This window comes from Vipera berus (genome assembly GCF_964194415.1).
Source record: "Vipera berus genome assembly, chromosome: 4".
In the NCBI taxonomy this organism is placed as follows: domain Eukaryota; kingdom Metazoa; phylum Chordata; class Lepidosauria; order Squamata; family Viperidae; genus Vipera; species Vipera berus.
The window spans coordinates 3,416,469-3,440,240 of NC_138206.1; the positions used below are offsets into that span (position 1 = coordinate 3,416,469).

Consider the following 23,772-nt stretch of genomic DNA (forward strand, 5'->3'; position numbering starts at 1 on the left):
GCTCAAGCAACGCTTCTGTGCCACGTCCTGGATGGAGGGGAGGGAACTGCCAAGGATCTGTTCTTACTGTCCTCACCACTCTCTGCACCGCCTTCCTGTCTGAAGCAGGGATACTTCCAAACCGGACTGTGATGCCGTATGACAGGATGCTCTCGATCGTCCCTCCGTAGAAAGTGGTCAGGACAGGGGAAGGAAGATGTGCTTTTCTCATGCGACGCAGAAAATGCAGGCGCTTCTGTACCATGTCCTGTATGGAGGGGAGGGAACTGCCAAGGATCTGTTCTTACTGTCCTCACCACTCTCTGCACCGCCTTCCTGTCCGAAGCGGTGATGCTTCCAAACCGGACTGTGGTGCCATATGACGGGATGCTCTCGATCGTCCCCCCCGTAGAAAGTGGTGAGGACAGGGGAAGGAAGATGTGCTTTTCTCATGCGACGCAGAAAATGCAGGCGCTTCTGTGCCATGTCCTGGATGGAGGGGAGGGAACTACCAAGGATCTGTTCTTACTGTCCTCACCACTCTCTGCACCACCTTTCCTGTCCGAAGCAGGGATGCTTCCAAACCGGACTGTGATGCCATATGACAGGATGCTCTCGATCGTCCCTCTGCGGAAAGTGGTCAGGACAGGGGGAGGAAGACAGGGAAGTAAGTCGAGGATTACCCGTTTATCACGTTATTTAACATTTAAGTGTCCAAAGCTACCCTGTTTAGCCTAGTTCCCTTTCAGCTCTGATTGCAAACTTCCTGCTTGCTGCCTTTTGTGCTAATTGATCCCTGTTTGGGATGGCCGCTACAACTTTACTAATGAACTACCTAAAGGAAGAAGACTTAAGAGTGATCATTTGCAAAGCTACCAAGTTAATATCATGAGGGCTAGAAGAAAAGGGGGGGTTGGGGGTCTTTGTTCACATAGAAATGGCTTCCCTCATCCAAGTTGGTAGGAACGTTCTTGCTGGCGCCTTGGTTAGCTTGTTTACTGCTGGAGTGTCAGTCTGAGTTGGGGTGTTGTTTACTGTTGACGGGGGTGTTGTTTGCTGCTGGATTGTTGGTCCACTGTCAATCCTGCTTATCGGTGTGTTCATTGCTGGCCGGGGGAGGCTGCCTTCTTTTAGATTCTTAAATGTGTCTTTTGAATGATATGTCGACGTTCATCTCTATGTGTCTGTTGATGGCAGATCTGTCTGCGTGCCAAACTTGCAGGAATCCTCTGGCGTTTTGGGACTGGGCTTGCTCTACAGCAGCGGCCAAAACTGTGGGAACCTTTTGGGAAAAGTGTAGAGTAGAAATGCCCCCTTTGGTTAAGTTTCCACCCATTTTTCTTCTAATTTCTTTATCACCGTAGCCTGGTTCACTTAATAATACTATTTTGCATCGCTTTCTGGGCGACCGCTCAACTCTTTGCACCATTACTTGAATTTTATTACGTTTTACAAGCTCACTAAATGAAAGAACACAAAAACACCCAACCAACTCGATAGCGATCACACAACACACCAACAAATGTCCTCCTCTCGGCTTCAATACACAACAACAATAACCGGATCCGACTGTAATCTGATTGGCTCATTGCCAAAACAAGATGACACCCGATTGGCTCTCTAAACGCTCGTGCTCATTGGCTACAATCAGGTGAAGGAAAGCTACCGGAGATCAACCGAAGCAAGTTGCGTTTCCTTTCTCTGGTTATTTGGCTATAGAATACAGTACAGATAATTGAACCAATTATGCCGCATGACATTCTTGAAGCAACTATCTTCCCATCGATATATAATTTTACGGTACTACTCCAAAAAAAAAAAACAGTGGTGTTATTAGCCACCAAACCTCAAAAATAAACTTTTCCCAGAAAGTTCCCACAATTCTGGCCACTACTGTAGGATGGTCACCGTTTCCCGGTCGAAGCTGTAAGTGAGTTTTTAATCACGTCTTCCGGCTGTTAGTTGATATTCATAAGATCTGCCCAGTTAGTCTTCTGCCTGTTTGTCGTACGTTGTGGCTGTTGCAGTCCTGACGTTGCATGTTGTAGATCAGAGGTCCCCAACCTTTTCGGCGCCAGGGACCGGTTCCATGGAGAAAGGTTTTTCCCGCGGACCGGAGGGTGCGTGGTTTTGGGTGCTGCCTGCATCTTGCGGATGGGTTTTGCTTGTTTGTGCGGACCGGTTGCTGGCATGACGCGGCCCGGTAGGTGTCCACAGACCAGGGTTGGGGACCCCTGTTGTACACGACTCCTGCGTTTTCTTCTGGAGCTGGTGGGTCTTTCGGTTGGCTTGGGTGGTTTTGGACGGCTTCAATTGGTTTGCTTGCAACGTGGTCATAAAGGTAAAGGTAAAGGTTCCCCCGCACATGCGTGCTAGTCGTTTCCAACTCTAGGGGCCGGTGCTCATCTCCGTTTCAAAGCCGAAGAGCCAGCGCTTGTCCGAGGACGTCTCCGCGGTCATGTGGCCGGCATGACTAGACGCCAAAGGCGCACGGAACGCTGTTACCTTCCCACCGGAGCGGTCCCTATTTTTCTACTTGCATTTTTACGTGCTTTCGAACTGCTAGGTTGGCAGAAGCTGGGACGGGTCACAGGCGCTCACTCTGCTACGCGGCACTCGGGATTCGACCTGCCAAACTGCCGACCTTCTTGATCGACAAGCTCAGCGTCCTAACCCACTGAGCCACCGCGTCATAACCGTCAGTTATTTCTGAGACGTTTTTTGCTATAGGGTAGCGCTAGCCTTTGTTATCTCTTTACTATTGGGGTTGTTATCCAACAAGACGCAGCTCTGATTCTATTCCTCAACTATCTGAGGCGGGGGTGAGGGGGGAAGAGAATAACCACACCATATTTGTCAAATGCCTGTTTTGACTTCCAAGTAGCGAAAATATTTTTCAAGCTATTCCCAAGGCTGATGAGAGCGGAAAGGGTGGGGGGTGGCGGGTGTATTTGGATTGGTTTTAAGCTGGCAAACCAGAAGAATTGGGGCCATTCCAGTTCTTTGCTCTTTTTAACAGTAAATATCCTCCCCTAGGATTTTTTTTTTGGGGGGGGGGGTTTGCGGGAGATAGGAGACACACACATACAGACACATACACACACGTGTATGGACTGTGATCTTGGAAGATGGTTTATTTCGAACCTCATTTGCATTGATTATTTGCACTGTAGAGTATGGTCAGCTGTTGTAACAACATGTGGCAAAGACTGAACAGAACAGAATCAGAATAGAGCTGGAAGGGACCTTGGAGGTCATCTAGTCCAGCCCCCTGCTTGAGCAAGAGAACTTATATACCTTTTCAGACAACTGGCTGTCCAGCCTCTTCTTAAAAACTTCCAGTCATGGAGCGCCCACAACTTCTGGTGGCAAGCTGTTCCAATGGTTGATTGTCCTCACTGTCAGGAAGTTTCTCCTTAGTTCCAGGTTGCTTCTCTCCTTGATTAGTTTCCATCCGTTGCTTCTTGTCCTGCCTTCAGGTTTCTTTGGAGAAGAGCTTGACTCCCTCTTCTTTGGGGCAGCCCCTGAGATACTGGAGCACTGCTATCATGTCACCCCTTGTCCTTTTCTCTAGAACAGGGCTTTTCAGCCTTTTCACCCATTGTACCACTTTTGGGATATGGCAGCATCCGAGTACCACCAGTCGCCTAGCAAAGGGTCAAAAACTTGATGACCAAAAATAAAGGAAAAAAGTGATGAAGTACAGGTAGTCCTCACCTTACAACAGTTTGCTTAGTGACTGTTCAAAGTTACAATGGCACTGAAAAAAGTGCCCCCCAAGCCACAGCCGAGCAAGACACCTGCCTGCCCGCCCAGCGGCGCTCTTCCTCCTGTCCGAGGTTTTCATGGTTGTGAGCATTTCTGTTGAGGATTGGCAGCAGGGGTGGGGTGGGGGGTGTTCGATTTTTATTTCCCGCCCCCCATCTGCTGGGTGGTTGCAGCAGGTTTTGCTCACTTCACATGACCCTGGGACGCTGTGACCGTCCTAAATATGAATCAGTTGCCAAGCATCTGAATGTAAGTCACAAGACCCTGGAGATGCTGCAACATTCCAGCTGATCGGCGCTTCTTCTGGGCTCAGAAGCGCCAGGATCGGTGCTGAGCTCCAGCTGGATCCTGGCGCTGATCCTGGCGCTTCCGCTGAGCCCCGACAGCCCTGCAGCTCCAGCCATCTCTCGCTCGGGCTTGTGCAGTGCTGCCACCAGTTCAGCTCATTCCCCTCCCCGCTGCCACTTTCCTAGGATGGTCGCGTACCACCTGCCAGGTGCCAACGTACCACAGGTGGTACCCGTACCGCTGGTTGAAAAGCCCTGGGCTACACTGGCCATACCCAATTCCTGCAGCCGTTCTTCATATGTTTCATGAAAGCCAGCTGGGTGACTTTGAGCCAGTCCGTCTCTCTGAGCTGAACCGACCTCACAGGGTTGTTGTTGTTGTGGGGAAATCGAAGGAGGGAGGTGTGTTGTGGATATGTTTTCCGCCTTCAATTACTTGTAAAAATGTTAATGGCGGGATACAAATAAATAAATAAATATAATTAACAAGTAAATAACTAAATCAGTAACCCTCTCCTGAGCAATAAATCCATGGACCTGACTATTTTCTAGGTCAGCCAGAGCTGCTGATCGAGGGAGCTTCGGGGAAGTGTGAGGTGGGAATGGGGTCCAAAGTCTGGATTTTTTTCCTAGCTCAGAATGCCAAGAGTTATTCAGTGAACAAAGGGCACCTGGCCAGGCCCTGGCGAGCGGCGTGAACTTTATCACAAGGTGGTCCTCGAGTTACGACCAAAACTGAGCCCAAAATGTCTGTTGCTAAGCACATTATTAGCTAAGTGAATTTTGCTCCATTTTAGGACCCCTTTCCCTCACAATTGTTAAGTGAATCACTTCAGCTCTTCATTTAGTAACACGGCAGTTAAAGGAATCGGGCTTCCCCAAAGTCCCCTAGCTCGCTTTCATGCCTAAGGCGGGACTAGAACTCACCGCCTCCTGGTGATTGGCCCAAAGTCACCCAGTTGACTTTCATGCCTAAGGCGGCACTAGAACTCACCGTCTCCTGGTCATTGGCCCAAAGTCACTCAGCCGGCTTTCATGCCTAAGGCGGGACTAGAACTCACCGCCTCCTGGTGATTGGCCCAAAGTCACCCAGCCGGCTTTCATGCCTAAGGCGCGACTAGAACTCACCGCCTCCTGGTGATTGGCCCAAAGTCACTCAGCCGGCTTTCATGCCTAAGGCGCGACTAGAACTCACCGTCTCCTGGTGATTGGCCCAAAGTCACTCAGCGGGCTTTCATGCCTAAGGCGGGACTAGAACTCACTGTCTCCTGGTGATTGGCCCAAAGTCACTCAGCCGGCTTTCATGCCTAAGGCGGGACTAGAACTCACCGCCTCCTGGTGATTGGCCCAAAGTCACTCAGCCGGCTTTCATGCCTAAGGCGGGACTAGAACTCACCGTCTCCTGGTGATTGGCCCAAAGTCACTCAGCCGGCTTTCATGCCTAAGGCGGGACTAGAACTCACCGTCTCCTGGTGATTGGCCCAAAGTCACTCAGCCGGCTTTCATGCGTAAGGCGGGACTAGAACTCACCGTCTCCTGGTGATTGGCCCAAAGTCACTCAGCCGGCTTTCATGCCTAAGGCGGGACTAGAACTCACCGCCTCCTGGTGATTGGCCCAAAGTCACCCAGCTACCACGCCTAAGGTAGGACTAGAACTCAGACTCGCCTGGTGTCTAGGCCAGCTCTTTAACCACTAGGCCAAACTGGCTTCATGCAAGGACCACCCCAAGGTTCAGGCACACAAGACAGCCGCGAATGCAACACACACATCCAAAAACACACACATCCTAAACAAACAACACTGCACACACACAGACACCCCTGCAAAAAAAAAAACAAAAAAAAATGAGGAAAAGAAAGATGGCGACCACGTTAAGGGTTTCAGGAGTCTTGAAAGGGAAAACACGCAACATTGGGAAAGTTTTCCAGCAAAGTTTTTTTTTCTTTCCTTCTGCGGGATCCCAGTTGTGTATCCAGAGAGGGAGGGCGGCAAGTGGATCACGGCAGGGACACAACAAATGTCGGATTAGGCTATTTTGAGGCACCTCCCTCCCTCGCCAATGGCCTCGGAAATCGGACGTCGGAAATCGGAAACCAAATCAGCGGGAGGGGCACCTCTTGGTGTGTGTGTGTGTGTGTGGGTGGGAAACAGCAGGTGCAGGTTGCAAAGTCTGTCCGTTCTGGCTACACAAAGCTGGACTCAGCCCCCCTCCCTCCCCGGTCATTTTCCAGAGAGAGGGATTAGATGCCCACATTCTACGTTTCAGGAGCCTGGTTTCCAGTTTCCTTTCTTCCTCTTTGATTCATGGCAACAACTCGAATGCCAGTCCAGGAGGTTATCTGGGGACATGGGAGGGAAGGGGTGAGGATTTGAGGACAAGGCAGGGGTCATCGCCACCCCCTCCCCTCCCCTAGGGTCAAGCATCCGAGGTCTCAGGACACCGAGTGGTTTTTACACAGGAGTCATCGCAACATAAAACTTCTTAAACAGGCTTTAAATTCAGCTTCCTTTCCCCTCAATCTCCAGACCCGGCTGCAGGTAGTAGGAACAGCATGACAGAGTTGAAAGGGACCTTGGAGGTCATCTAGTCCAACCCGCTGCTCAAGCATGAGAAGACCCTATGGCAGGGGTAGGCGACCTTGGCCCCTTCATGACTTGTGGACTTCAACTCCCAGAATTCCTGAGTCAGCATGGGGAAAAGGTTGGCCCCTTCATGAGCCGTGGACTTCAACTCCCAGAATTCCTCAGCCAACATGGCTCAGCTTAGAAACCTCTCCCTTTTCCCTCAGGGTGGCTGGCTGAGGAATTCTGGGAGTTGAAGTCCACGACTCATAAAAGAGCCAAGGTTGCCTACCCCTGTGACATTTCAGTCACTTGGCAACTGACTCATATTTATGACGATTGCAGCATCCCGGCGGGAGGGTTCATGCGATCCCCTTTGGTGGCCTTCTGACAAGCAAAGCCAACGGGGGAAGCCGGGTTCGCTTAACAACCGGGTTACAAAGATCGTAAAATGCGGCAAAAGTCACTTAACAGCTGTCTTGCTTAGCAAATGGAAGTTTTTGGCCCAGTTCTGGTTATAAGCCGAGGACTCAACACATTTGCAGGCCTCCTTGCAAGCCGATGTACAGTTTTGACATTTTCTGCAAGCAGACACTGAAGGAGGCTGGGTACACAACATAAGCTTAAGCCTGAATTAAGCAAAATACAATGGCTGCCTTCACACAGAGGGCTGCTGTGGGCAGATCGAATGCCCCTTTTCATGAAGCTTAAGGAGATTCCTGAAACAATGGCTGAGATGCTTAAAACATCACAAGACGTTGGCTGGGTTACCAGAACACAGGGACACACAAACTCAGTTAGGGGCCATAGAGTGAAACACATACGGGGGATTGCCTGGGTTTCAGTTAGCCTCTGACACCATCTCAGACTTCCGTCTGTCTGTCTATCTGCCTGTCTGTGTCCATCTCCATCTCTCTCTCTCTCTCTCTCTCCATCCCTCCATCTCTCTATCATCTGTCTTCTATTTTTTTCTAATCAATCTATCTATCTATCTATCTATCTATCTATCTATCTATCTATCTATCTATCTATCTATCTCATTTATCTCATCTATCTATCTATCATCTATCATCTATCTATCTATCTCATCTCATCTCATTTATCTCATCTATCTATCTATCATCCATCTATCTATCATCTATCTCATCTATCTATCTCACTCATCTATCCATCTATCTCATCTGTCTGTCTGTCTGTCTGTCTGTCTGTCTGTCTATCTATCTATCTATCTATCTATCTATCTATCTATCTATCTATCTATCTATCTATCTATCCAGTGCTTTTCTTGTAAACAAAAAAGGTGCCGGAACTCACACACGTCATACAACCTGCCTTGCCTACTCTACAAGGTTCCATCCCAAAAAGGTGTTGGAACTCCGTTCTGGGCGTTCTATGACAAAAAAAAGGCCCTGTATCTATCTATCTATCGCCTCCATCCCATGGTGAGACTATCCATCTATCATTTATTATCATCTCTATCTATCTATCTATCTATCTATCTATCTATCTATATCTATCTATCACCTCCATCTCATGGTGAGACAGCCCTGGGTGGTTTGCAACATCATACAAGCAGAGATAGAAATATTTAAACATTAAAATTAACTATTAAACTACACAGCGTATTACAGTCTACTACCCTAACATATTGTGTGAACCCAGCCATGGAGAATTTTCTCCATTCCCATCAGATTAAACTCATCTGCACCAGTTCCTTGGTCTATAAAATTAAATCTAGCATGACTTATTATTCTTCACTGTGTTTAAGCTGGACGCGTTACGGACCTCCTGCTAGTTCATCTTAGGCTGCCTCCTTATATGCTTTATTAAAAACAGGGGTTCTGCTTTCCCAGCTCTGCTGTTCCATAGGACATGCTCGGCCCTCCGTGGTTCTCAGATCTCCAATAAGTTCTGCAAAGTCCATGGATTTTAGGTTTTGTGACATAACAACTGGGGTATTTCTCAAGCGCTAACTAAAGAAATGCTCATTTTTCTGCACTGTTCCAGTTTGGCTTGGGAAGACCAAATCCTTCCGCGTTTTTTGCCATTCTCCCAACTTTGAAGCCAACAAATACTCCAATTTATTTTCAAGCGCTTCAAAGTTTGGAGGAATACAGGAAGTCTTTGACTTTCAACTAACTTAGTTCAAAGTTACAACACCGCTGAAAAAAAAGTGACTTAGAACCAGTTTTACACGCTTACGGCCGTCGCACCATCCCCACGTCATGTGATCAAGATTCGGACGCTCGGCAACTGACTCATATTTATGATGGTCGTGGTATCCAGGGGTCACGTGATCCCCTTTTTCCACCTTCTGACAAGCAAAAGCCAATGGAGAAGCCGGATCCACTTAACAACCCCGTCACTAACTTAACAACTGCAGAGATTCACTTCATAGCGGGATGAAAGCTCGTCAAATTGTGCAACTCACTTAACAACTGCCTTGCTTAGCAAAAGAAATTTTGGGCTCAGCTGTGGTCGTACGTTGAGGACTACAAGTGGGGTGGCGTGCAAAAATTTGGGAGCAAGATTAATCAGTAAATCCAAGTTAATCTTGGTGCAGTTTCCGAGCCGTTACGGGCCGCTGCTTCGGGCTGACTAACCAGCTACTTTTTCAAAGAATTTTTGAAATGAGAACTTACGAAAGGAAGCAAAGAATGATGTAAGGAAAATGAAAAGCAAATTACTCACAGCCCATTGCAAGAGGAAGGGAGGGATCATTTATGAATCAGTGTGGCTGCAACGTCCACCCAACTAGAGAATACTTATTCTGCTTTAAAGCCGAGGGCTGCATTTCTGCAGAGAAGGACTTTTGCAATTTTTTGCAAACTTGAAATGAGGGAGGTAGCCCAACGCAAGAGCCGTGGAGGCTGGAACGGAAAGTTGTGAGAATAGCGGAGCTGAAAAATGCCTCAAGGTTATGAGGTTCACCCGCTGATGCTTCAGGGTCCCAATCAACTATTTGTGGGGGGGGGGGAAACACATTTCTTCATTTATATAACCAAGATCACAGGTCTAAACTTTTCTCTGTTTACTTGAGTAAGGTTGATTTTTTAAAAAAAATAATCCTGCTTTTATTACTGTAGTAGTGACTTAATGTAACAAGCATGGCTAATACTCTTTCCCCCTCCTATTTTCCCCACAACAACAACCCTGTGAGGTAAGTTGGGCTGAAAGTAACTGGCCCAAAGTCACCCAGATAGCTTTCTTGGCTAAGGCGGGACTAGAACTCACCGTCTCCTGGTGATTGGCTCAAAGTCACCCAGTCGACTTTCTTGGCTAAGGCGGGACTAGAACTCACCGTCTCCTGGTGATTGGCTCGAAGTCACCCAGATGGCTTTCATGCCGAAGGCGGGACTAGAACTCACTGTCTCCTGGTGATTGGCTCAAAGTCACCCAGATGGCTTTTATGGCCAAGGCAGGACTAGAACTCACTGTCTCCTGTTGATTGGCTCAAAGTCACCCAGCTGGATTCAGGACTAAGGCGGGACTAGAACTCACCGTCTCCTGGTGATTGGCCCAAAGTCAGCCAGGCAGCTCTCATGTCTAACATGGGACTGGAACTCACTGTCTCCTGATGATTGGTCCAAGTTTGTCTAGCTGGCTTTCGTGTCTAAGGCAAAACTAGAATTCACCATCTCCTAGTTTATTGTTATTAAGTTATTACGGCCTGATGCCTTAATAACTATACCAAACTGGCTCTAGGTTCAAATTCACAAAACTGGCTGTAGGTTTTCAGTTTCACAGTGGGTAACTTCACCCAACCCACTTACTCAACCCACCAATCAGAAACTAGTCATATACAGATTTGTGCTATGTGTCCCACCACCCATAAACTCCACAGTCCAAACTAATCACAATTGAATGACGCTACTCCAATATCTCAGGGGCTGCCACAAAGAAGAGGGAGTCAAGCTATTCTCCAAAGCGCCTGAAGGCAGGAGGAGAAGCAACAGATGGAAACTCACCAAGGAGAGAAGCAACCTAGAACTAAGGAGAAACTTCCTGACAGTTCGAACAATTAACCAGTGGAACAACCTGCCTCCAGAAGTGGTGAATGCTCCAACACTGGAAGTTTTTAAGAAGAGACTGGACACTCATTTGTCTGAAATAGTATAAGGTTTCCTGCCTGAGCAGGGGGTTGGACTAGATTTTATTTTTATTTTATTTTTTTATTTTAATCCCATTTATATCCCACCCTTCTCCGAAGACTCAGGGCGGCTTACAATTTAAGCACAAACCAATGTGCTTAGCAATAGCCTTCATTCTATGTATATGCCTGCTTATTAGGGCTTTCCCTCCCCCAAGCGGCATTATTACAAAGTCAGCTTAATTGCCCCCAACAATCTGGGTCCTCATTTTACCTACCTGGGAAGGATGGAAGGCTGAGTCAACCTTGAGCCTGGTGGGACTCGAACCTGCACTAATTGCAGGCAGCTGGTGTTACTTAGGGAGGCATTAGTCCACTGCTCCACCAAGGCTCTGCAAGGTCCCTCCAAGGTCCCTTCCAACCTCCAAGGTCCCTTCCAACTTATTATTATTATTATTATTATTATTATTATTATTATTATTATTATTATTATTATTATTATTACTTGATCTTTAACTGACCTCCTCAAATGTCTTACGCATGGTCACCTAGGGTCTGCCAGGAGCCAGAAGGGGGAATAGAAGGGAGGGACAGAAGATATGATCCGGGTTTCAAATGGCAGAGAAAAAAAAGCAGCCCAATCTCAGAGTCCCAGAAGACAATCCCTTCAATAGGAGCCAGCCGTGTGCTGCAGCTGCCAAAAAAGCCAACACAGTGCTGGGCTGCATTAACAGAGAGAAAGAATCGAGATCACGTGAAGTGTTAATACCACTTTACAAGGCCTTGGCAAGGCCACCCTTGGAAAAAGGCATCCAGTTTTGGTCACCACCATGTAAAAAAGATGTCGAGACTCTAGAAAGAGGGCAGAGAAGAGCAACAAAGATGATCAGGGGACTGGAGGCTAAAACATATAAGGAACAGCTGCTGGAATTGGGTATGTGTAGTTTAATGAAGAGAAGGACGAGGGGGGACAGGATAGCAGCGTTCCAGTATCTCAGGGGCTGCCCCAAAGAAGAGGGAGTCAAGCTCTTCTCCAAAGCGCCCAAAGGCAGGATAAGAAGCAATGGATGGAAACTGATCAAGGAGAGAAGCAACCTGGAACTAAGGAGAAATTTCCTAACAGTGAGGACAATTAGCCAGTGGAACAGCTTGCCACCAGAAGTTATGGCTGCTCCAACAGTAGAAGTTTTAAAGAGGAGGTTGGTCAACCATTTGTCTGAAATTTTATAGGGTTTCCTAGCTGAGCAAGGGGTTGGACTAGAAGACCTCCAAGGTCCCTTCCAACTCTGTTATTCTGTATCCTGCTTTTACCAATAAAAAGCCGAGCAGAATAAAATTCCCTGGCAGACGGAAATCTAGCAGGTTACAGGGCTGGGCTGGATTTTTCCTCCCTCGCCTGGGTGGTTTCTATTTAAGGAGAGGCCGTGGGGATGGGTGCTCTTTTAAAAAAAAAAGGGAACATGTTTGAACATCGTGCGCTTAATACCGTTTACGCGGCACAATCCGTTCTGCCGGATCATCAGTTTTCTAAATCCTTCACGCCCATCTTCCCTTCAGGTACTGGAGAGATGCAAAACACCAGGGCCTTCAAAGAGCCCAGCGTTGACACTACAGGTTGCCCTCAACTTACGACTGCAGTTTTGGAGCAGAACTCCCGTTGCTAAGCAAGGCGGTTGTTAAGTAAGCCGTGCTCAATTTTATGACATTTTTGCCACGGTTATTAATCACATTCGTGCAGTTGTTAAGAGGATCTGGCTTCCCCCCTTGTTTTTTGCTGGTCAGAAGCCAGTTGGGAAGATCACCATGTGGAGATCACAGTGACCATCATAAACACACATGCTGCTTGCCCAGCATCCATTTTGTGACTGTGGGGGAATGCTGGGAAATTCTGGGAGTTGAAGTCCACCCAGTTTATTTATTTAATTTATGTTATTTATTTAATTTAATTTCTATACCGCCCTTCTCCCGAAGGACTCAGGGCAGTGTACAGGGCGATAAAAATACAACATAGAAAAATTAAAAATAAGATTAAATTAATCTAGTCCTAACAATAAAGAATTACAAATTACAAATTAAAATACCCCAAACCCATTAGTTTAAACCAAGGATGCTTTTTTTCAGGAGGCAACTGGACTGTCTTGTTTTTCTTTGAAGACATTTTGCTTCTCATCCAAGAAGCTTCTTCAGCTCTGACTGGATGGTGAAGGATAGAAGGATTTATACTCCTTGCAGAAAAACTGGTCATTTGCATCCTTTTTAGATGGTCGTTGAGGCCACCTGGAGGTTTGTCTGTGTCCTCAGGGTCACCCGAGTGGTGCAAACGGGGGATCTCTCTATCTCGGTGCAAACGGGGGATCTCTCTATCTCCAGTCTACAACACCGTCCTTTCCGCAGTTCCAAGAAGGCTCCACCCCCATTTGCACCACTCGGGTGACCCTGAGGATACAGACAAACCTCCAGGTGGCCTCAACGACCCTCTAAAAAGGATGCAAATGACCAGTTTTTCTGCAAGGAGTATAAATCCTTCTATCCTTCACCATCCAGTCAGAGCTGAAGAAGCTTCTTGGATGAGAAGCAAAATATCTTCAAAGAAAAACAAGACAGTCCAGTTGCCTCCTGAAAAAAAGCATCCTTGGTTTTTAATTTGTAATTTGTAATTCTTTATTGTTAGGGCTAGATTAATTTAATCTTATTTTTAATCGTCTTCAAAGAAAAACAAGAAAAGTCCAATTCCCTCCTGAAAAAGCATCTTCGGGACAACCCGGACCTTGGAGGACGGAGAATCTCCATAAAGACCCAACTTAAAACTGCCAAAGCTGAGAAAAACACTTCTTCCGTTTGAAACCGCTTGTAAGGATCAGCCAGGAGGAATGCAAGTCAGACGCTCGTTCTGGTGAAAGGTGAGAAGGCCCAGTTCCAAAGAGCGATTGTCATTGTTTATTCCAGAGCTATTGTTCCACAGCCCAGCTCCGAAACTCCGAGAACAAAGGCCTCTGGCTGTTGGAAAAGGTCAGGCCTCGCCACCCCCTCGGACGTCAGTCAGTCGAAGCGGGGGGGGGGGAAACAGGTGGATCAAACGGCTCAAAGGCCAGACAGGCTTGAAGGGGGGGGAAAAAAGTGGGGCAGCCGGAGTTCAAATTTCGACGCAATTCTCTGCTTTCCAAACCAAAATTTCTGCATTTTCTCCCCTTTACAGAATCGGCAAAGATTCGCTACCGCTCCAAACGAGAAATAAAACTCTACGAGTTAAGGGAAAAGCATACAGTAGTCCTTGACTTAAGGGCCACAATTTGAGCCCGGATTTCTATTAAAAGCGGGACGCTTGTTAAGTGAGTTATGTCCAATTTTACGACGTTTTGGCACGATTGTTAAGCAAAGTTCTAGTCCCACCTTAGGCACGAAAGTCGGCTGGATGACTTTGGGCTAATGATCAGGAGACTGTGAAGTCTAGTCCCATCTTAGGCACGAAAACCGGTTGGGTGACTTTGGGCCCATCACCAGGAGATGGTGAGTTCTAGTCCCTCCTTAGACATGAAAGCCATCTGGGTGACTTTGGCCCAACCAGCTGGAGACAGTGAGTTCTAGTCCTGCCTTAGCCATGAAAGCCAGCTGGGTGACTTTGGGCCAATCACCAGGAGATGGCGAATTCTAGTCCTGCCTTAGATATGAAAGCTGGGCTGGGTTGACCAATCACTAGGAGGTTGTGAGTTCTAGTCCCGACTTAGGCACGAAAGCCAGCTGGGCAATTAGTGCCAATCACTAGGAGACGGTGAATTCTAGTCCTGCCTTAGCCATGAAAGCCAGCGGGGTGATTTTAGGCCAATCACCAGAAGACGGTGAGTTCTAATCGTGCCTTAGACATGAAAACTGGGCTGGGTTGACCCATCACTAGGAAGTTGTGAGTTCCAGTCCCGCCTTAGGCACAAAAGACAGCTAGGTGACTTTGGGCCAATTACCAGGAGACGGTGAATTCTAGTCCCACCTTAGGCATGTAAACCAGCTGGATCACTTGGGGCCAATCACTAAAAGATGGTGAGTTCTACTCCCGCCTTAGCCATGAAAGCCAGCTGGAGGACTTTGGGCCAATCACCAGGAGACGGTGACTTCCTGAATGCCTCAACCAGCACGTGTGGACTTCAACTCCCAGAATTCCCCAGCCTGAATGCAAGTTGAAGTCCCCACATCTTAAAGCTGCTGAGATGGAGAAACACCGGTGTAGGTCTGGCAGGAATGGATTCAGGTTACAGAAAAGCAAATCCTGATGAAGTCCTAGAAAAATTTGCTCCACATAAAAAACAGTTTGAACAGTGGAATCCTATGATCTAAGGAGGCGGGACCCTGCCGTGAAAAAGGGGTCAGAGTCAGACTAGATGACCTCAAAGATTTTTTAAAAAAAATAAAATAAAAAATAAAATAGATGATTAAAGCAGCTCTTCCAATTCTAGAAGCCTGTTCAAAAACGCCATACACACACACACACACACACACACACACACACACACACACACAGGGACACGGTGGCTCAGTGGGTTAGGACGCTGAGCTTGTCGATCAGAAGGTCGGCAGTTTGGCGGGTCGAATCCCGAGTGCCACGTAACAGAGTGAGCGCCTGTTACGCGTCCCAGCTTCTGCCAACCTAGCAGTTCGAAAGCACGTAAAAAATGCAAGTAGAAAAATAGGGACCACTCCGGTGGGAAGGTAACGGCGTTCCGTGCGCCTTTGGCATCTAGTCATGCCAGCCACATGACCACGGAGACGTCCTCGGACAAGCGCCGGCTCTTCAGCTTTGAAACGGAGATGAGCACTGGCCCCTAGAGTCGGAAATGACTAGCACAAATGTGCGGGGGAACCTTTACATTTAATATATATATATATACATACATACACACACACACACACACACACACACAGAAATCTTGTGGTTTTGCAGTTTGTTGTTTCTTTTAGATGTGTTGATTGATTGGAATTGGAGTCCTGTGACCATGACAGTCCTCAAGTTTGCAAGAAACAATTGAAGTTCCCGTAATTCCCCCTTTTTTTGCACAACATCCTGCCCATTTACTGCTTTCTTCAGAAACCAACAATTATGCACAGGACGGCTGAGAAAGACACCTATGTTAATTTCCACCCGTTCCGTTCATATTTATCACTATAATGCTTTATATATGTTCATTTCCATCTGATAAGGCACCCAGAGTTGCTTGGTTAGCGAGATGAATGGCATATACATTTAATTAAAAAAAAGAACACCTTTCACGCAATCAAACAATCACATTTGCCAGGTCCTTGAGAAGGACTTGATAAGTGGACAAAATGCCAAATCCAGTCTACATAATCTGGCCGACCACGTGACGAACCATAATAAATATGTATTTTCTAAAAAAAACAAACCAACAAATTTGCTTTGGGCCATTCTAGCATTGCATCAAGGGAGATTTCATCCCACATGGAAATAAAATGCGGGCAAGGTTAATAATAATAATAATATTGGAAGGGACCTTGGAGATCATCTAGTCGAACCCCCCCTGCTCAGGCAGGAAACCCTATACCATTTCAGACAAATGGCTGTCCAGTCTCTTCTTCAAAACTTCCAGTGTTGGAGCATTCACAACTTCTGGAGGCAGGTTGTTCCACTGGTTAATTGTTCTAACTGTCAGGATAATTCCTCCTTAGTTCCAGGTTGCTTCTCTCCTTGATGAGTTTCCATCCGTGGCTTCTTGTCCTGCCTTCAGGCGCTTTGGAGAATAGCTTGACTCCCTCTTCTTTGGGGCAGCCCCTCAGATACTGGAAGGCTGCTATCCTGTCCCCCCTCGTCCTTCTCTTCAATAAACTAGACACACCCAATTCCAGCAACCGCGTTCCTTATATGTTTTAGCCTCCAGTCCCCTGATCATCTTTGTTGCTCTTCTCTGTACCCTTTCTAGAGTCTCGACATCTTTTTTACATCGTGGCGACCAAAACTGGATGCAGTATTCCAAGTGTGGCTGCTATCCATGGAGTTGTACCAAATTTTTTGGCAGGATCAGATGGCCAGACCATCAAAATATGTTATTTCCCAAATCGCTAAAATAGATGACCATTAGGGGTCACCGAAGAGCTGGGATTTTCTGTGTGTTTCTTTACCGCTATCCTGAGGACATCTGGTTATTGCAGCTTCCTATATATATATATATATATATATATATATATATATATATATATATATATATATATATATATATATATATATATATATATATATATATATATATATATATATATATATATATATATATATATATATATATATATATATATATATATATATATATATATATATATATATATATATATATATATATATATATATATACATACATATATATATATATATATATATATATATATATATATATATATATATATATATATATATATATATATATATATATATATATATATATATATATATATATATATATATATATATATATATATATATATATATATATATATATATATATATATATATATATATATATATATATATATATATATATATATATAAACTTTGTGCAGGTCGTCCTAGATTTACAACCACAATTGAGCCAAAAATTTCTGTTGCTAAGTGAAACATTTTTAAAAGTGAATTTTGCCCCTTTATACGACCTTTCATGCCACTGTTGTTAAGTGAATTGTTGCCGTTGTTAAGTTAGTAACACGATTGTTAAGTGAATCCGGCTTCCCCCATTGTCTTTGCTGGTGAGTAGGTCACAAAAGGGGTTCACATGACCCCAAGGACACTGACTGTCATAAGAATGAGTCATTTGCCAAGTGTCCGAGTTTGGCAGGGATGCTACCAGGGTCATAAGTGAGAAAAATGGTCGTAAGTCACTGTCTTCAGTCCTCTTGTAACTTCAAATGGTCACTAAAGGAACTGTTGAAAGTTAAGGACTACCTCTACCAAAATGGATGGCCACAAGGGGTGAGCAAAGAGTTGAGATTTTCTGTGTGTCTCTTTACCGCCATCTTGAGGAAATCTGGATATTGCAGCTGCCATATTTTTTTTTCTTTTGACTTTATATAGGCTCAGCAACATGGACTCTTAATTGTTCGGAAAATTCAACCTTGGTGTGCTACTTTTGCAGAGCGATAATAATAATAATAAAGTTGGAAGGGACCTTGGAGGTCATCTAGTCCAACCCCCTGCTCAGGCAGGAAACATTATACCATTTCAGGCAAATGGCTGTCCAGTCTCTTCTTAAAAACCTCCAGTGTTGGAGCATTCACCACTTCTGGAGGTAGGTTGTTCCACTGGTTAGTTGTTCTAACTGTCAGGAAGTTTCTCCTTAGTTCTAGGTTGCTTCTCTCCTTGACTAGTTTCCATCCATTGCTTCTTGTCCTGCTTTCAAGTGCTTTGGAGAATAGCTTGACTCCCTCTTCTTTGGGGCAGCCCCTGAGATATTGGAACACTGCTATCATGTCACCCCTCACCCTTCTCTTCATTGGTGGAGCAGTGGACTAATGCCTCCTTAAGTAACACCAGCTGCCTGCAATTAGTGCAGGTTCGCATCCCACCAGGCTCAAGGTTGACTCAGCCTTCCATCCTTCCGAGGTAGGTAAAATGAGGACCCAGATTGTTGGGGGCAATTAAGCTGATTTTGTAATAATGCCGCTTGGGGGGGGGCGAAAGCCCTAATAAGCAGGCATTTACATAGAATGAAGGCTACTGCTAAGCTTGTAAGCCGCCCTGAGTCTTCGGAGAAGGGCGGGATATAAATGGGATTAAAATAAAAATAAATAAAATAAATAAATTAAAGTAGACATGCCCAATTCCAGCAACCGTTCCCGATATGTTTTAGCCTCCAGGCCCCTGATCATCTTTGTTGCTCTTCTCTGTACCCTTTCTAGAGTCTCGACATCTTTTTTACATCGTGGTGACCAAAACTGGATGCAGTATTCCAGGTGTGGCCTTACCAAAGCATTGTAAAGTGGTATTAGTACTTCACGTGATCTTGATTCTATCCCTCTGTTAATGCAGCCTAGCACTGTGTTGGCTTTTTTGGCAGCTGCAGCACACGGCTGGCTCATATTGAAGTGATTGTCTACTAAGACTCCGAGATCCCTCTCACAGTTACTACTATTGAGCAAGGTACCACCTATACTATACCTATGCATTTGATTTTTCCTGCAAATGCAAAACGCTGTTGGTAAAGTTTTTCCAGGCTGGTTACGTGATTCAAAGGATCACCCACTACTTCCTGGGATCTCAGCGACTGCATCCTGTTGGAACACGCTTGCAAACGTCCGTGTGCTGCTACTGCTAAACTCCTAAACTGTTGGTACCATGTTAAGCAAACAGGCCAATTAAATCTAAATTTAAATAGTCAGAGAGGGCGGGAACCCAGTCCCTGTCACCCCGTAAGGATGCAACCTTCACACCACTGAGAAACCCCTTGGGGTGTGGGTGTGTGCGTGCGCTACATCTCGGGTGTTAGCAAACGTTGTGTGAATATTACTTTGGATTCTGCCTAGGCTCCAATCGCTCAAAAAGTCTTTGCCTAATTGTTTGTTATTTATTATTATTATTATTATTATTATTATTATTATTATTATTATTATTATTATTATTATTAATATTAATATTTTGTTATATTTATAATTTATTATATATTTATTATATACTTATTTTATTTATTTTATATTTATTTTATATTTATTATAATTTATAATAAATAGACCTAGAAGACTGGAAGACCTCCAAGGTCCTTCTAACTCTGTTATTCTATTCTGTTCTGTTCTGTTCTGTTCTATAATTATTCTATTATTCTATTCTATTCTGTTCTGTTCTATAACTATTCTATTATTCTGTTCTGTTCTATAACTATTCTATTGTTCTATTTTGTTCTGTTCTGTTCTATAACTATTCTATTATTCTATTCTGTAACTATTCTATTATTCTATTCTATTCTGTTCTATAACTATTCTATTATTCTGTTCTGTTCTATAACTATTCTATTATTCTGTTCTATTCTATTCTGTTCTATATTCTATTATTCTATTCTGTTCTGTTCTGTAACTATTCTATTCTATATTTTCTATTCTATTCTATTCTATTCTACATTTTCTATTCTATTCTATTCTATTCTATTCTATTCTATTCTATTCTATTCTATTCTATTCTATTCTATTCTATTCTATTCTATTCTATTCTATTCTATTCTATTATTATTATTCTATTCTATTATTCTCCCATGGATCTCGGTGTGTCTGTTCCAGAATTTTACAAGCTGGCGCTATTCAGTCCTTTGGCTTTTACTGTTCATGGGGATTATGGGTTAAGTGATGAAACTCAACACCATCTGAATGATGCTGGGTAGGAGAAGCGGCTTAATTTAGTTAGGACTAATATTAGATTTCGCTCATTGAAATATTCGGCTATTGAAACCTTCACCCTGTCAGCCAACAGTTACATACTGAATGGAGATTTCTGTGAAATCAACCAAATCCCCACATAGTTATATATACCCATAATTAGAATACCATTTAAAAATGCTTTGAAAATTGGGGAAGTTCTTAAAATTGTCCAGGAAGACTGAATATTCTTAAAATTCTAGAAGTTGACTTCGAAGAATAAAAAATGGTTAGTAAGCATTGACTTTGCTTGTCAGAAGGTAGCACAAAAAGGGATCAAATGACCTTGGGATACTGCAACCGTCGTAAGTACATGTCAGTTGCCAAGCATCTGAATTTTGATCCAATGACCAGGGGGATGCTACAACGGTTGTAAGCGTGGAAAACGGTCATAAATCATATAACTGTCATAAGCCACATCCTAACAAAGATAATTAGGGGACTGGAGCCGAAACCATATGAAGAACAGTTGCAGGAATTGGGCATGTCTCGTTTAAGGAAGAGAAGGACGAGGGGGGACAGGATAGCAAATCTTCCAGTATCTCAGGGGCTGCCCCAAAGAAGAGGGAGTCAAGCTATTCTCCAAAGGACCCGAAGGCAGGAGAAGAAGCAACGGATGGAAACTAGTCAAGGAGAGAAGCAACCTGGAACTAAGGAGAAACTTCCTGACAGTTAGAACAACTAACCAGTGGAACCACCTGCCTCCAGAAGTGGTGAATGCTCCAACACTGGAAGTTTTTAAGAAGAGACTGGACAGCCATTTGCCTGAAATGGTATAGGGTTTCCTGCCTGAGCAGGGGGTTGGACTAGATGACCTCCAAGGTCCCTTCCAACTCTTCCGTTATTCTGTTATTGGAATTGTAGTCTCCAGGCCATGTTGGAATGTTGCCTGGGTAGCATTTATTTTAGAGACATTTGCAATGCTTAATATCATAGATCAACATTGGGAAGGTCCCAAACTATTTAAAGTCAGAGGTGAGAAAACGGTGGCTAAAAATAGTACCGGGGGGGGGGGAGAGTGGGAAGGCGGTGAGTGGGAAGCAGGCAAGGGAAGAGGGGAGTGACCCAAAACTCGGGGAGGATAAAATCTAGAACGGATAATAGAGTAGAAGAAGTAGCGGAGTCGGAAGGGACCCCTCGGAGGTCTTCTAGTCCAACCCTCCCCCCCCTGTGCCATTCCAGACAAGTGGCAGGCCAAGCTTCCCTTGGAACTCTTCCAGTGACGAAGCACCCACAACAGAAAAAACAAATAACAACAACAGAATAATAACAGAGTTGGTTGGAAGGGACCTCGGAGGTCATCTAGTCCAACCCCCTGGGAAGAGTGGGTGGAGAAGAGGGCGGGGCAAAATGGACAGCTCTGATTAGGGAAAAGATAAATTGGATGCTGATTGGAAGGTGGTGGTGGTGGGGGGGGGTTGGACTTTTTTTTTTGCATGAAAGAGGGGAAAAAAAGAAAGAACGCGGAATTAGGATATGTGGGTGTGATGATTGGAGAGTAGATTAGAGGAAAAAAACGAAAGTTGTATAGCCACCCTAGAGCAAGTGTTTGCATTTATATTTTTGTCTTTTGTTCCGCACTTTTGCCTTCTTTCCTTCCTTCCTTCAGCGCCCTCTTTCTCCTCCCTTTCCCTTCTTTCTTTCTTTCTTTCCTTCCTTCTACCTCCCTCCCTCCCTCCCTCCTTCCTTCTTTCCTTCGTTTTCTTCCTTCTCCCCCTTTCCTCCTTTCTTTTTCCTTTTCTGCCCCCGCCCTCCTTCCTTCCTTTCCTTTCTGTCATTCCTTCTTTCTTCTCTTCCTCTCCCCTTCTCCTTCCTTCTTTCCTTTCTTCCTTCCTTCTTCTCCCTCCCTCCCTCCCTCCCTTTCTTTTCTTTCTTTCCTTCTTTCTCCTCGCTCTGTCTCTGCCTTCTTTCTCTTTCTCTCTCTTTGCCTTCTTTCTTTCTTTCTTTTTCTTTCTTTCTTTCTCTCTCTCTCTCTCTTTCTTTCTTTCTTTCTCTCTTTCTTCCCTTCCCTTCTTTCTCTTTCTTTCTCTTTGCCTTTTCTTTCTTTCTTTCTTTCTTTCTTTCTTTCTTTCTTTCTTTCTTTCTTCTTTCTTTCTTTCTTCTCTTTCTTTCTTTCTCTCTCTCTCTCTCTCTCTCTCTCTTTCTTTCTTTCTCTTTCTTCCCTTCCCTTCCCTTCTTTCTCTTTGCCTTTTCTTTCTTTCTTTCTTTCTTTCTTTCTTTCTTTCTTTCTTTCTTTCTTTCTTTCTTTCTTTCTTTCTTTCTTTCTTTCTTTCTTTCTTTCTTTCTTTCTTTCCCTTTCTTCCCATTCCTTTCCCCCTTTCCCTTACTTTAAGCATCAGCTCCTGTGAGTTTTCACCCTTCGTGCCTGAAAGTTTAATAAAGTTACCATAAAGGATTTCACTCTGCCCCGAGCGTGCCGGAATGCGCCCAGAAGCAATCTTGAAACGCGTCGCACCCGATTTGGTTCAGCAATCTGTATACACACACACACACAACCCGTGTTTCCCCCCCCCTCCCTCTCTCTCCAAGGTACCCCTGAGTTGACTTACCCTTCCAGGAATCCCGGGGTGCCTCTCACGGCTGCCGGCTGCCTTTGGGGTCCATCCTCAGCCGCCCCCCCAAGCGGGCTGCCTTCATCGCCCTCCTCCGGTCCTTCCTCGCCTCCTTCTCGAGATGTTGCTCCAGCCGAGCCCGCCTGGGAACAGCAGCCTCCAGCGCAAGAGCGGCGGGGAAAGAGGAGAAGAAGCGGAAGAGGGAGGCGGGCCCGGGGGGGGGGCTGGCTGGGCCAACCCTTGCCTGGATGGCCGTGGGGGGGGGAAGGAAAGGGCACGGCTTCTCGGCCGCTCTCCCCCGGGCGCGGCGCCACAGCGAAGCCCGGGCCAAACTTTGGGCAAGTTTTCACCCTTGGCCAGAGAAAGCCGGGACACCCTCGCCCCCGGGGAGAGCAAAAGCCGCTCCTCGACGCCCCCGGGTGTCCGAGCCCGGAATCGACCCTCTCGCTCAAGGCTTCTCAACTTGGGCCGGTGGGAAACAAGTTTGTTAGACTGGGTCGTTTCCCTGGGTCGTGTGTGTGTGCGTTATTGTTGTTGTTGTTGTCATCGTCATCGTCATCATGCAGTGTATATTGGAAGTAGTTACCCTTTGAGAGCTACATGCAATGAAAACTCACTTTAATGTATTAATGTACATTTAAAGTGACAATAAAGTTATTGTTCTGTTCTGTTCTACTCTATTCTATTCCACTCTACTCTATTATTCTATTGTATTCTACTCTGCTCTATTCTATTCTATTCTATTCTACTCTACTCTACTCTACTCTACTCTACTCTACTCTACTCTACTCTACTCTTCTCTATTCCCCTATTCTATTCTATTCTATTCTATTCTATTCTATTCTATTCTATTCTATTCTATTCTATTCTATTCTATTCCCTATTCTATTCCCTATTCTATTCTATTCTATTCTATTCTATTCTATTCTTATTCTATTCTATTCTATTCTATTCTACTCTACTCTTCTCTACTCTTCTCTATTCCCTTATTCTATTCTATTCTATTCTATTCTATTCTATTCTATTCTATTCTATTCTATTCTATTCTATTCTATTCTATTCTATTCTATTCTATTCTACTCTACTCTACTCTTCTCTTCTCTATTCTTCTCTATTCCCTTATTCTATTCTATTCTATTC

General features: G+C 44.9%; 1 protein-coding gene across 1 annotated transcript in view; it reads right to left on the bottom strand.

The window, feature by feature from the left end:
- The window catches only part of P2RY2 (purinergic receptor P2Y2), a 44,836-nt gene extending 22,052 nt beyond the window's left edge, over positions 1-22,784 (bottom strand). Inside the window, exon 1 of the mRNA XM_081326577.1 lies at positions 22,630-22,784. The gene's annotated coding sequence lies outside the window, so the exon portion shown is untranslated. The remainder of the gene's footprint in view (positions 1-22,629) is intronic.
- Between the last annotated feature and the right edge of the window lie 988 nt (positions 22,785-23,772).